Here is a 9675-nt window from a genome sequence, read left to right on the forward strand (position 1 = left end):
TATGGGAGATTAGCAATTAGAGGTATGATTAATTAATTGTTTTGTAGGGTTCTCTTAACAAATCAGCTGTTTGGGAGAGGAAGAACATAAAAGGTAGGCTTGACGACCCTAGTTTTGTTTGTTTAGTTGTTAAAAACTCTATTTTTATGTTTAGTCATAATATAATTTATTTAAAGTACTAATTAGTTCTATTTTTCATTAGATTAGGATCAACTTAGTGCTCGACTCCCTTGGGTACGACCCTTGAAGTACTCACTTACTCCGTTGTAACTATATTACAACTTGACCCATCTACTTGCGGATACCACCTTTTTAACATATTTTGTGTAGGACTTCTACTTTGGTTGTTGATACATCCGAAGGCGATCAAGTTGTTAGTGTCATTGTCGGGGAGGCAACGCCACTAAATTGGTTTTAATTTTTTCATTTTAATAGAACAATTAGGAAATTTCTAAATTATAGCTACGATTTTAATTTTTTTATTTTTACTAACTTCCTTATTCTCTTTTGGTTTAGTGTATGACTCGTAGTAGGGGAACACGTATAGAGCCAATCACAGATCTAGAAAGAATAATTCATAGGAATCGTCGATAGCAACAGCAAATGCAAAACCAACCACCTGCTGCAAGTAATTTACCACCACGAGACAATCTACTGTTCGATGAGGTTAACAATAATAACTTAGAAGATCCACTACCACCATACCTACCTATAAATATGGTGAGTAACAAAAGGACTCTAAGAGAATATGTGCAACCAAATCTGGTCATGGTTTAGGGGAGTATGATAAGGCCAACTATTACGACCAATAATTTCAAGATCAAACTTACAATTATCTAAATTATAAAAAAAATTACAATTTAGAGGCACAATGACTGAGGATCCAAACTAGCATTTAAAATGATTCCTTCAGCTTTGTGACACATTTAAATACAATAGGGTCACCGATGAAGCTATTCGTGTTCGATTGTTCCCCCTCTCCTTAATAGATAATGATTTCTCTTGGTTAGATTCGCAAGCACCAGGATCCTTTACGACATGGGATAAACTTACAGGAAAATTCTTACAAAAAATTTTCCCGATCTGTAAGACAGTCCAACTAAGAAGGGAGATCGCTACATTCAAACAACTAGAAGGAGAAAGTTTTCATGAAGCTAGGGAGCGCTTTAAAATATTGATTAAAAAATACCCACATTATGGATTACCGGTGTGGCCATGATTGCTGATGTTTTATAATGGGTTAGACGCACATGCACGGTCAGGGTTAGATGGAGCAACAGGAGGAGCTTTAATGAATAGGACATATGAGGATGCATATGAGCTAGTAGAGAACATTGCGATGAACTCCTGATAGTGGCTAAATGAACGCTATACATATGGCCAAAGACCATCTATGATGAAGGCTGTCTAGGGGGATGACAGATATCAACAGTTAGTAGACAGACTTCATCGTATAGAGACCGTAAATAGTGCACCATATATATATAGAGAGGACACAATCCGCTTTTCCACTATATTAATAATCCCACTGAGACTGTGAATTACATCAAGAGTAGGGTTGGAAACCATTATTCAAATACATACAATCCTGGATACAAAGATCACTCGAACCTGAGATGATGAGGAAATCAATGAGAAGGTAATAGTTCAAACCAAGTTAAAAATGCTAACTACCAACCTCCTTTATTTGTAAAAACCTCAAAAGAGGGCTAACCCAAATGAACATACTATATGTGGTCAATGTTTGGATCGAATAGAGGGGGAAATACAGTCAATGAAGACAGATGTAAAGCAAGTTCAGTCTGAGTGCACAAGATCAGCAAAAACATTGGCTAAGCTTAAAAATCAAATAAGACAATAGATGAGCATAATGGGAGATATCAAGAGACAAATTGGCACAGGTATCCTTAGCAACACTAAAGATAATCCCTGGAGAGAAGGGAATGAGCATGTAAAAGTAATCGCGCTCAGATCAGGTAAAGTGCTGAGCAACCTAGAGAACCTCACTCAGGAGGAACTTAAGGGGAATACTGGTGATCCTAATGAATGACCCCCAGAAACTGTTGATGAACTAGAATCAATGGAAGTACCTAAACCGACAACTGAGCTGGAGAAAAAGACAATTAAGGGACCTACAATTACAAGGTACCATTCCCTTCAAGATTGGAGAAAAGACAAAAATGAGATGACGACGAATTTTTAAGCTTTCTAAACTTGTTTAAAACATTGAATGTCAACTTTCCTTTGGTTGAATTAATTGAAGAAGTTTTTCAAGTACGCCAAATTTTTAAAAGAAATCATGTCTAAGTGTAGGAAAATCAAGGCAGGTGAGCAAGTTAATATGAGCGCTTCCTGTAGTATTATTATATCTAGACAGGTTCCCCAAAAGATAAAAGGTCCAATAAGTTTTACAATTCCCAAAGAGATAGGGAGCATTGACTTCCTCCGGACGTACTAATGTCCTGAGTATGAATACTACAACAAAAGATAAAGAACTGAGGCGGTGTCCGCAAGTATACGGGCTAGGTTGTAATATAGTTTTTACAATACAACAAAAGATAAAGAACTGAGGCGGTGTCCGCAAGTAAACGGGCTAGGTTGTAATATAGTTTTTACAATGAAGTAGGTAAGTACTCTAAGGATCGTACCCAAGGGAGGCGAGTATTAAATTATTGCTAACCTAAACGAAAATAAAATTAATTAGTAGTTTAAATAAATTATAGTACAATGAAACATAAAGAAGAATTTTTGTGTTTTTATAAATGATGAAATAAAATATGCATAAATAAATTAAACTTTAGAAAACTTAATTTATAAACTTAATCAAATCTAGACATGGGTGATTAGCTCACTTTGGTGACTATAACTAATTCTTATTTCATGTTTCTATTCAATCAGCTAGTCATTACCCTTGCAGGATCTCTCAATCTTCAACTAAACTAACGAGTCAGCTAGAACTACCTATCTCTCGAGCTCATAGTCCAAATCGGTTCAGGGCTAAGGTGTTCACGGATCGGCCATAACAATTTTGAGTTAATTCCCACCTAAATGACTTCCTAGGTTCGTCAAGCCTAGGGTTTAAGTTCGTTCTGTCCCAATCAGTTGATCCGCTAAGAAAACCCTACATAACGATTAGTTAATCACAGCTCCACTCGCTAATCCCCCCAGAAGAGGATTAGTTTATCATGGAATCCATAATCATGGTAAACCTGATGATAAATATATGCATGAAAAACAAATCAAGAATAAAATTTAGAGAATTCTTACTGTATTCGATTGATGAAGCATGAAAATCCTCAAACATTTGATTGCATCTACAAATTAAGTTCTCAAAAGAATAGGAATGAAAAGAACTGAAAAGAAATCTAAACCCTAAGATAAATAAAAAATGAAAACTAAATTACAAAGAAAAATTTCAAATATAAAAAAGTTGTCCCTAACAAGTGTTAAATAAGCCTATTTATAGATTTATGGTTGTCGTCATCCTCAACCCTAGGTCAGCTGATGTTCTCATGTTAAAAATTTGATTGTGCAGACCAAATACCCTTGGCTCGTAAGTTCTTCCAGTACAAGACCGATGTCACAACACCTTAGTGCCTATGTCATGACATCGAGGGCAATATGCTCATATTCAATGTATCTTCAGGGGTGTGTCGCGATACCGAAGGTAGTCTTGGAATTCTTCTATTATGCTCCCTATGTTGCAACATCAAACTCTCTGTGTTGCAACAAAGTGACTAGTATCAAGTTAGCACGTGTAACATCCCTAAATCAGTCTAATAGTTTCGGGTATATATTTTAGGTTCCGAGTGTGAAACTAGGAATTTATAGGGTTTCTAGTAATTTTTAATTTAATTTAGGAGGTTAATTTCATTTAAAATCGACTAAACAATAACTTGAAGAATTAAAAAATTAAATATTTTTGAAAAATTAATTTTAAATATTTTAAATAATTATTAGTGAAAGTAATCAGTTTGTGCTGAAAAGAATTTTAAAATATTTTTTATTGGGGGTAATTTGAGTAAAATTTAAATATTAATTAAATATGATTTAATTGTAAAACGAGGGAAAATTTAGAGTATTTATATGGAAAATAATTAAATGGTAAGGTAAAGGAATGTGGGAGTCATTAGGCAATTTTTCCAATTTTTAAATTTTTCGTCGGTGGTTTTAATTTTAAAACTAATGTATCTATCCAACTTTTCACACATTTTACATTAAATTAGAGAGCATTAAAATTCATTTTCTTTGCATGATTTTAAATATCTATCATCATAGAATAGATCCAACCAATATCCTTCTCAAAATACTCTCTCAATTCACCCGAAATTATTCTCAAAAGTAGCCAAAAATATTCTGAAATTTTTCAAGTTTCTTGAATCAAGATTTTCAATCAAAAAATTTAGAACGAATCAAAGGTAATATTCAATCATAAACTTGTTTTTATGATGAATAGAAATATTTTTACATGATTTGAGAGTCAATTAAATGTTATTTATCAATGTTATCTTTTTCCAAGAACACATGATTCTTTAATCGTGGATCTTGAATTTTAAGAGGAAATCCACAAATCAATGGATGTTCCAACTCAAAATGGATCTATTAAAAGGTTTTTGATCTTATTTATCAAGATTAAACATGATTTGTGAGGTAATTTAAAGAAATCTAAATTTCATCATCTTTCTGAACCGATTTTTCAAAATTTTGTGAAATTGATTTAAAGATGAAATTGATGCTTTGTATAAGTGTATTTGGTCCAGTATTGATGATTGAAAGTGTTTAGGAGGGCTAGAGAGATCGATTTTGTGAAGAATCGAGTTTTCGACTTGATGTTACAAATCTGGTAAGGTATCTTTGTGAAAGAATTTTGATTACTATAGTTAATTAAAATTCGTGTTTATTATAGCATTGGAAAGGTGGTAATGTCTACTTTATCTCTTTTGAAGCTCCGAATCTTGAAGAGGACCGAGCTAACTGGAATTGAAGCTTGGATTTGCTTGGTTGATTACTTGTTTGTGGTAGAATAAATTGTATGGTGAGTGTTTCTAAGGGCGATTTGGTAAATTGACCCTCATTTATGTTTAATTAGTAGCTTAATTGATTATTTGAATTGATTAATTATGGTTGAATGGCTGATTTTTGCAAGATTGATATTATATGTAAAAGAGTTAAATTTTTATTGAATAATGGTAAGTAAGCATTTAGGTGACTTTGTGCAATTTAATTATGCTAATTATATTGATGATTAGAGCATGGTTACTGGAGTTTTTGATCATGATATATTGGTGTTACAATTGGTTATTGAACATTGGAAAATGGCAAATGAAATGCTTGATTTAATTGAATGTTAAATGGCTATGTTACATGTTACACATAAGCATTTTGTCACATTAAATTGAGCACAATGATTACTGATTTATATGCTCTGTTTGACTGAATATATTGGCAACATGCATGGTGGATCCATTGGATATAGTTGGCATGTCATAGGATTTGTGTAACAGCCCGTTAATTAGTGGTGTCGGAAACAGTGGTTTCAAGGACACAAATCCGATGAGTAAGTTCATAAATATTATCACTTAATATTTACGAGTTGAATATAGTATAATGATAAATTTTGATTTAATGATTTATGTTAAATGAAAGAATAATTAGGTTCAAGTGGTATGTCCTTAAAGTCAAGTGGTTTTAGAAAATGAGGTATCGGGACCTCATTTCTATAAACCGAGTTGTAAATATTTTATTAAATATTTATAGAGTATTATTTAGTTTGTATTAAAGCTTCGTTAAAAAATTTTACGTTTAAATAATTAATTAATTGAAAAGGGCCAAACTGTAAAAATTGTAAAAATTGCTTGCTATTAATTTTTTTAGTTTAATGGTCTAATTAGTTAAGATGCAAGGATTTATGTTGCTATTAAAAAGGATTGAAAATTTGGTTTTTTATTATGTTTTATTTTAATTAAATAAAAGTTATTATATTAATAAAAGAATAGAAAGTGATTTCATCTTCTTCATTTGAGTTTACCTACCGAAATGAAAACCTAGAAACTCTATTAGAGGAGCTTTATTTGGGGCAAAACAAAAGTTAATGCATGTAAGTGGTTTCTTGATTAATTTTTCATAAATTTTACATTTTTGTGATTGTTTTCTTGAAATATTCTAATTAAATTAGGGATTAATTTGAGAAACTATCGTTAGAAAATTTACCATTAATGTTTTTGAAAGCTTTTTACTTGAAAGAGTAATTGTTGGGTGTTTGAAGTGGATTTTGAATTATTTTATTAAGTAAATGTTTATACATTTTTTTAATTTGGGGATTTATTTGATGAAAATTGTAAATGAAAGGGATTTCATGAGAAATTTTAGAATTTTTTAATTGCATTTGTAAGGTTAAATATTCGGCAGTTTTGGGTTTATGAATTAGTTGTGGGAATTGGCTTGTTTAGTAATAAGATTAGATTGTATAAAATGTAAACATATGGGGCAAATGTCCAAAAGTGTAAATAAGTGAATATATGTATTGAATTTAATAGTTTATGAATTAAAGGTTAATAATTGGAATAAATCGTATTATAGGTCAAGAGCAAGTTGATAATTGAGGAAAAGAGGAAGTAGCAGAATAATTCCTAAACTTTTGTTGTTCTTGCAGTTTAGCCCTGGTAAGTTCGTATATTGATAGAAATTATTATTTTTCATTTTGGATGAATGTAAATAGCTATTTATGTTTTGGTTAAATTAATTGATAAAATTGTGATAAATTATTATTATGGATCAATTAGAGGAATTAATCAAATTAAAGGATATGTGAACTATTGCTAATGTATTTAGTGATTATGAATTATTGATTGTCTATTTAAATGTTACTTGGATTGAGGTAAGTTCATAAGTTTGATGTGTAAATTGTAAGTTTCCTGAAAATAAATTAATGCTATTGGTAAATTATACAAATACAGGTGAAATTTTACATGTTAATATAGTATTTTAAATAATGAAATTAAATTTATATGAAAGTGATTAATGGAAGGTGACAATCCTTGTGATGGCACATTAACAATATGAATATATATTGATATCCTATTATGTGTACGAAAACAATGAAGTACCCGTGATTGATAATTTTTTTAAAAGGTAATGGATTACACAAAATGCTCGGTTGAACGTAGTAATCACTAGGATACTATTGCCATGCCAATAGGGTCAGTATGCGCGCTTGTACGAGATTTGCACTTCGGTGCCTATGTATACACTTTAGTGTCCCTGTTCACACTATGGTGCCCTTGTTTGCACATTCGTGCCCTGTCAGCACTTCGGTGCTCCTATTATGCATCTATGATGCCTCTGGTGTGATGTAGTTACCCGAGTATCCGATTCAAGTTACTAGTTCATCGGGATAAATGTTAGTGGAATTTATAAAATTATTTATGTGCTTAAAGGCTAATGCATAGTCAATATATTAGTAAATGTTAAATGTTCAATGAATTACTTGATCATATGTGAGTATAATTATATTGATGATTATACGGTTAAAGATAGACATTTATACACATATATGGATGAGTTTGGATTGAATTATTATCGTAGAGGAAACATACAATGAACCATTTTCAGTAGTAATCCTATAAGGGCTTCGTAAATGATTAACAGGTATGATTAATCTATTTATTTAGTTTTCATATTGTTTAGTGAAAGTAAGTGATTTTGAGATGATATGTTTATATTAAAGTTTGAAATGAAAGATGAATTACAAAATGATTATATGCTAAGCGTGTAGGTGTTATGGTAAGAATAAATGTTTAAACGAGATGATATGTTTATATTAAAGTTTTAAACAAAAGATGAATTACAAAATGATTATATGTTAAGCGTGTAGGTGTATATGCAAGACTACACCGATTATCCTTGAGAGGTGTAGTGAATAGAAAACGAAAATTAGCTTAAGATATGATGAAATTTATGCTTAATTGTTTATTCTAATATGTTCAGTAGTTAAGTTGCCTTTAAACGAACTTACTAAGCATTATTGCTTACGTTAGTTGTTTTCTTTTCTAGTAGACCATCAAAAAGCTCGATTTGGTTGGAAGCTTGTTGAAGACCTATCACACTATCCAGTAGTTAATTCGGTAGTTTTTGAGCATTTTTGGTCAAGGTTTATAATGGCATGTATAGGATGTTGTGTAATGGTGATTTGGGATGTTTTCCTTGAAGATTATGTTTGGTTGATGGATTTGTAATCTTTCCTAAGCTATGTCATTTTGGTAATTTGTTAAGGCTTGTAAATAAGGTTATTTTGGTATGTTTGAAATGGCTTGTCAATGGTCATTTGGGGTGTGTTTTGGCACTTATTTGAACTAGGTCTTTATGCAAGAAATGAGGTAAGGTTAACTTGATTTAGTAAATGATGTTTGATGAAATTGTGGTGCCTATGAATGGTACATTGGTTAGATAATTTAAGATGAATGAAATGGCATGTTTACATATGTTTGATTGGTGTTTGAACCCCTTATATGCGTGTCTATACGGTTTAAGTGAATAGGAATGAAATGGTCTTGTAATAGTTTGATTTTAGGTACATTTTGGGTCCACACGGCCTGAGACACGGGCATGTGACCCAGTTGTGTCAGACACACGACCTGGCGACACGGTCGTGTGTCATCTAATGATTTCTTTAGGGTACAAGTTAATGAGTTACACGGCCTGACACACGGGCATGTTACATGGCCTGACACACGGGCATGTTAAGTGACCGTGTGACCCTAATCAAAGAGTTACACGATGAGGACACAGCCGTGTGTCCCTAGTTCGAACATTACACAGCCTGAGACACAGGCGTGCGTCTTAGCCGTGTGAGGCACACACCATGTGACCCCTGTTTTTGCAAATTTTGCATCTTTTTCCTAAACTTTCTGATTTGTTTCAAATTAGTCCCGAATGGCTTCTAAGCTATTTTTAGGGCTTCGAGGGCTCGATTTAGGGACAGTATGCAAGTAAATGAATGGTTTATGATGTGATTAAATTATTGAATGATATTATGTCTAAATTTTTCTGATTATACGATAATGATCCGTAACCCTAATCCGGTGACGGAGACGGGTTAGGGGTGTTACAATTTGTGAGTACTCACATTTATTTGTGACATTGTGAGCATATGGCTCTAGATGGACTGATTTTTTGGGAGTAGATAAGGGATTGTTGAGCATGAGTCTCCACTTATTAGGTTATTTGAGGCATTATAAGAGAGCATGTGCTTTGGCCCACTCAATTTCATGCATATGGAAATTAAATTGACATGTTTCATTATTATGGTTGATAATTTGTGATTGATTGGATGTGATTTACGCATGATTTGGATGTTGATTTACTAGTCATTTTTATTAACATTCACTGAGTTTTTTAAAGCTCACACCCTCACAATTTGTACAGATAATCGTCAGGCTTGAGGAGTTGAGGAGCTGAGGAGCCGAGCAATAGAGTTCAAAGAGATTTAGGCTTGGTAAAGACTTTATTACACGTTTTAGAGACTATAATTGGACATTGTAGAACTCTCGAGAATTTGTTTAATTTTTATTGTAATTGGACTGTGGACATTGGACATTTTATTTTAGATGGTTTTATAATAATTCTTAGGCATGTTTGAGTTTAATTATTGAATGATTTATAGTGTATTGTTGCTTG

At 32.3% G+C, this 9675-nt stretch overlaps 1 non-coding gene across 1 annotated transcript; it reads right to left on the bottom strand.

Annotated features, from left to right (window-relative positions):
- Positions 1–1096: 1096 nt before the first annotated feature.
- LOC121215015 (small nucleolar RNA R71) lies at positions 1097–1203 on the bottom strand. Its single transcript, XR_005910749.1, has one exon. It is a non-coding gene; the product is annotated as a small nucleolar RNA R71 (small nucleolar RNA).
- Between the last annotated feature and the right edge of the window lie 8472 nt (positions 1204–9675).

Source organism: Gossypium hirsutum, chromosome D02 (assembly GCF_007990345.1).
Source record: "Gossypium hirsutum isolate 1008001.06 chromosome D02, Gossypium_hirsutum_v2.1, whole genome shotgun sequence".
NCBI classification, from domain to species: domain Eukaryota; kingdom Viridiplantae; phylum Streptophyta; class Magnoliopsida; order Malvales; family Malvaceae; genus Gossypium; species Gossypium hirsutum.